The sequence below is a fragment of the Pagrus pagrus genome, assembly GCF_965226575.1.
Source record: "Pagrus pagrus genome assembly, chromosome: 6".
Lineage (NCBI taxonomy): Eukaryota > Metazoa > Chordata > Actinopteri > Spariformes > Sparidae > Pagrus > Pagrus pagrus.
This window is the reverse complement of record NC_140190.1, coordinates 3,047,791-3,053,790: the sequence shown is the minus strand read 5'-3', so window position 1 is coordinate 3,053,790 and position 6,000 is coordinate 3,047,791. Positions and strand designations below refer to the sequence as shown.

The window sequence follows — 6,000 nt, the reverse complement described above, 5'->3', positions numbered from 1 at the left end:
TGACACTAGAGGGGTAACTACTGCGTCATACTTGGAAGCAGAGGGCCACTGACCTGCCTGCTGCATATGACGCATTGGGAGTGAGAACAAGCTGGTCCATCCTATGAGACAGCCGTTAGCTCGGAGCAGCTATTTTAATGTCTCCCCATGTTTTCCTACACTGAAAAAGACATGTTTTATGTCAATGTGTTGGCTATCGTACCTTTTTAAAAGCTCTTTTCGTACAGTGTGCTCCAGGTCTGAGAGTATTTTTCTCGTGGGCACACAGCTTGAAGTAGACATTTCAGCAAGAACAACAGGTTGTTTGTGTGTAAAGGTTAATGAGAACAAAGCAATTCTAATGAATCAAGTGCTGATTTATTTCAATAAATATAACTACATCTCATTTACATTTGCCACTGCTTGTCACAATAAATCAAAATGAGATTCATATTCCATTTTGAGCATATTCAGGCTGAACCTGCATACAGGTAGCAAAGCTTTCAATTGTCTTTTTTTCCAAATCAAATCAAGCCCCTCCTGTCTCTGTAATGAAGTGTTTTCAAAGTGAGTCAGCCCAAAAAAAGACAAAAGAAATATAGACAGGCAGGGAGGAGCAGGCCAGTTTAAACGGAGTCGCCGAAGCTTGCAAAGTTTTTAACAAAGAAGAGTAGAACAGTTATTCTTTCTGGCTATAAATCGTTCCTCCTCCACTCTTCTAACTCTGAAAACTAAAACATCTATGGTTTTAATGTATGACATAATGCAATAGCTAAACTCAATGTGTCTATGTTGCATTGTAGGTTTGCTGATTGCATGTGAATTCATTTAGACGAATTAGAAATCAACTTTTGCACAGCGACTGATAATATCCATCCACCCCTCCACCACACACACAGTGCATGTGGAGCCTCATTCCTCCTTGAAAAATCCTCCCACTTTTTTTGGAAACATCTGGCAGGCATGGCCCGTCGCATGCTGTATAACAGTGCCAGCCATCTGATCATCACACCTACTTAATGCATGACAGCATTATGAGACCTAACATATAGACGTGACATATCTCTGTACCTCACAGGTGTCAGTATCACTGCTCCCGGCACACTAAATATGCCTTGATTTATGAGGCAGCTAACAGTCCCTGCTGTAACATATGGTAAAGACATCCTGTATGCATGATGAGGAATCCATAAAGGAGCCACTGCAGCTGATTTATGGCGGCTGAATACGAGTGCAGAATCACCAACATCCACTTTTTGTCAGACTTAATTTTTCAACCCCATTCACTATGGGAGTAAGAAAAGAAATTGCCAGGAAATTCTCATATTAATCAAGAGTGGAGTAGATGTGAGGAAAACACAGAATTGTGGGGACCATGACAAAGCCTTTTTAACCTATGCTAATGAGGATTTCCATGTAAGACTGGATAAGCACTTAGCATGTCAACCATGAATGATGCAGTGGGTGATAAATAAAAGAGATTCTAGCGAATGTTTCCATTTCCAATTTTCAATCAATTTTCTGTGCAGGGAAGAAACCACAAAGTGTGATCCAACCTACATGCAAATGTTAAGTTTGGCAAAGCATTTTCCAATTTGTTTTTGACCAAAGACTGTCGGGCTCAATTCCATTTCCAGCTCTGATCCCTATAGGGGGATTGAAATCTCCCCCTATGAAATGCCCCCCCTTCATATGTCAGTTGTTGTCAATGGCGTTTATGTAGAGAGACATGACCTGACATTTCCGATGTGCCTTCTTCACCTACAATGATTTCTCCTGCATTACCGTGGCAGTCCGGTTATCATCACAATCAATCAGTCAGACTTTTGGTATAGCACTTTTCATACAGCAAAAGTAACATAAAGTACTTCCCACAAGTCCAATCAAAACCCGATGACCCATGCCACCCCAGTACGACCCGACAGCACCCCAAGGAGATAACAGTGATGCAATTCCTTCACAACTTCTGGCTATTAATCAAGTCATCAAATAAAAAGGAGCACTGCTTCATTACCTGCTTTACAGGCTAACAGTAGCAACCTGTACTCCGACTCCGCCAGTTGGTTTCCCCTTCAGGATCTGCTCTTGGGAAAATGTCCTGCCCTGCATGTTTGAATTTTCAGATGAGTTTAAAAAAACTGGCTCACTACAACTCATATGTATGTTGTGTACTTGCAGCCCTATGCAAAAAAAAATGTGCGCATATGACACTTCTGCTGCTACAACTCCATCTTTTGGGAAACACTGCATAGAATACCTATTTAATCCTGTAGCTATACTAAATCGGCGTAATGAAGTGTGAAAGGTGTTTATCTGCTTGCAGGAAACTTTGGGAAAGATTCAGAGAGACAGTCTAACATGAACACAGTCAGGAAGATCAGCTGTCATTTTCAAACCACGAGCACTGAGATACTTGGCAACGCGCTCAGGTTTTTTTTGGATGTAAGAAGAGGGAGGATTCTTCTATCTGCTTGCGCCCTGAGGCTCATCATCTGACAATCCATCCATAACTGACTTTGTGATGAACTATGTGAGCCCTACATCTGCAATATAAACAAATACAAATATATGTTTGTGGGATAGAAAAAGATAATGGGGTCTGATCATAAAAATAATCATTCTCACTTTGTTATAAACACTTTCCGTGATGCAGATTGCCAAAATGTAAACAAATATGCTAAGAATAAGGAGGTGTAGGTAGTTTTTTCTTCAGAGAGGTTAATAATTAAAGCATTTCTTTATAACATTTCAGATTTATTCACCTGCCTGATGTTGCACATGTTTATCTTTACCTCGTGACCCAGTATTAAAGCATGGCACCTCGAGGACATAGCAACAGAGAGGCTGAGGGGAAGCTGACGGAGCGTTTCAGATTTTTTGTCGATACGTTCAAACCAAATTTATTTTCCGCCCTTCTCATCTTCGTGGATATAGGGGTGTAGTCAGTGAGATCATCTCAACTACGCCTAATGTAGTTTGTGCAGATTTACAACAGAGATGAAAAAGAAGAAATAAATCTGTGAAAACTATTAAACAAAACATGTCAGCACATTCATAATGCAAACCTCTGTTCTAAAAAAATCTCCATCTCCATCTCTCTATGACCTATTCTCTATTTTACTAACTCTAGCTATTTCCATCCACCTCTCTCTCACACTGTAACTTTCTCTCTGGTAGCAGAGGTGAGTTTTGGCTGCGCTCCAGAGTAATATCGATGAGGACAAGTAAACTCTGGGCCCTCAGCCCGGCAGAGCAGCTACAGAAGGTGTCATCACAAGCCAGGGGGCAAAGAGTTTAGTGTGCAGCGTGCTAATGCTTTTATAAGATAATCAAAGAAAAGTACAGTGAACAATTACTGTTGTGAGTGAACTTTGTGTACCGTCGCGCTGCTGTTGCCTCTTGACGGGGACAGCTTGAGGTCATGCATGACACTAAACTTATTGCACAAATATCAGTTCTGGGGCCCTGGTGATGTTGCCCACCATGGATTTGAATTTAATCAATATTGTCCACTTTCAAAATAATTGAGAACATTTGGTTATAATGTACCACTTGGCATTATAGAGCACGATTCAACCAATGTAACTTGCAGTTAATAAATCCTGAACTGAACCATAAATCAGTTCCTATGTCAGAGGCAGCTATTGTAAAACTGTAGGAACATCTTGACAGAGAAGCATAAAATCTGGCTTTACATGTCACAGGGAGGGAAATCAGGGAGACTTGGAAACTCGGATTGTTAGTCAAAATATTTTCACGGGCTTAAAAAAATGTAAAAAAAAAAACACGTCAGGACTGTGAGAAATGTTAGCAAAGAGGTTTCACTGCTACAACTAGTAATGCAGAAGCTGATGTCTGGTGCAATACTGTCTCGATGAAGAAGGTTTGCTATGAACTTAAACCTTTATCAACAAGGAATCATTTATCAGGCTTCAGCTAGTCCAAGCTGTGTGTGAAACGTTCATTAAAAACACATTGAATATCAGCCCTCTTCAGGAAAGCGCTGTGTCTTTGGCACAGAAAAGATTTACAGTATGATCAGACTCAAAACAGCAAGGCCATCAAGCCCCACTGATTGAAGCGTGCACATACAGTAAGTCGTGTTGTCAGTCACCAGGACCTTTACAGCTTTCTTCCATGGTTGTGGCTGCTCAGGTTTAGAAATGATACAAATCTATAAAAGTAGCTGAATCTGAACTGACTTTAGTTTTCCAGTTTTGAGTTGGAGTTCTATCGCTTGCCATTATTTTCCCCCAGGTCGCAGTTGGTATGTCTGAGTTCTGTCTCTCACTGCCTGTTACTTCTAACTACCAAACCTGTGCAGGCAAAAATGTAATGGACCATTTTCCCTGCTGCTTCCAGAAAGTCTTGTATTCTCAGTTGGACGCTGACAAAAGCTCCTTCTTTCCCCTGCCTGCTCGGCTTTTACAAACAGTATCACCAAAGTTAAAATGAGAGCATTACAAACTCGAGTTCAGTAATTAAAGTGGGCGCCATTTGTTGTGGAGAAGAATTATATATATAATAATGTTAATGAAGTAATGATACAAATTCAGAAATATGTATTTTTTTCCATAACTGAATGAACAAGCTGTTCTCAGAGGACAATAAGGTCCCCAGAATACTATCTGAAGCGAGAAAGATGGCAGGGTCCTCCTACACACACACACACACATATAAATCAGCACGTTATAACAATGTTGTGCCTTAAAAATAATGTATGTCTTGAAGTAAATCCACATGCTCAGTTTTTCTCACAACTTAGACAGAAACAGCATAACAGTACCTGAATCAGGGACAATAACACCTGGCTATAACATGGTACCAGCTAAACCTCTGTCGAAATGGGCTGACTTGGCTTATGATCAAACAGATGTAACGCAGCCAAACATCAAGCAAGAGCAACAACACAAGACATGTAACTCAGCAAGACAGCTAATATTATTTACCATTATTCAACAGCAACAAGTCCAGCTCGGCGTCTGTCGTACAGCCTTTTATTCAGCTCTGGTTTCTTCCCTCTCGCTCATTTTCTCTTCTTAGAAACTTTCTAACTAATTTCCCCTCGGGGATCAATAAAGCATTTCTGATTCTGATTCTTGGCTTCCTCCGTCAACGTCCTCTTCCATCTCTGCTGAGCCCGGTTCAGTTGCCCAGTCGCCGGCTCCGGTTCTGGTGTCTATTTTGTCAAATAAAATATGATCCAGTTTCACCAAAATGACTGATAGTTGTTGCCGTGTGTGATGTGCTGCCATAAAGCATTAGGCGCTATGATTCCTCCCACTAACAAAGTTACAGAGTGCAGAAAACATCAACAGGGGAGCTTAGTGGCTGAGACAGAGACACCAGTCACCCTAATTAAAAGTCTCTCTCACATTAAAATGATTCTGAAGCTGCTATTTTAAGGTAAAGTAGTTACATAATGTTGCCACAACACATGCCAGCTCTGCTTATGCTTTACCTGAAGTACATTTTAATTGTTTCCCCTATTTTTATATATTTTTAATATGTGCGTCATACACTGTTGCCTGATCAACAGGAGGTGTACTGATTTTATCACGCAGACTGTGAAATTAAATCACTGGTCAAATTATTAAACACAATTTGTGCAATAACTCTTGTCGGTGCCACATTTCCCACCACTTGAGCTTTGATTTCACCTCCAGCTAATAAATGAACACTTAGCAAATTTTTTTGTTTTTAAAAAAACTGTATCCTGTGCTCCAAGCACACCTCTGGGTCTCCGTCATTCAGTGGCACTTGTGTGATCAGGAGTCAAGCCGACTGCACGTTGGCCTCAAATCAGGCAGGGGGAACTGCCCATCATTACCAGAGTCTAGACACTTTCTAACATGGTGTTTTATAATCAGCCGGCACTTTCAGGAAGACACACATTGTGCGCACAGAAATGGTGACGTTAACGATTGGAGTGAACACTTTTTAAGCGTTTACAACTCAGTTCTGAGTAAACACAGCTGTGTTTACTTGCTGAATTTTGGTGGTCTGACTTTCAGGGCATGA

General features: G+C 40.8%; 1 protein-coding gene across 1 annotated transcript in view; it reads right to left on the bottom strand.

Moving 5' to 3' along the window:
- Positions 1-6,000, bottom strand: part of nlgn1 (neuroligin 1) — a 429,936-nt gene that overhangs the window by 390,442 nt on the left and 33,494 nt on the right. The gene's annotated exons all lie outside the window — the stretch shown is intronic.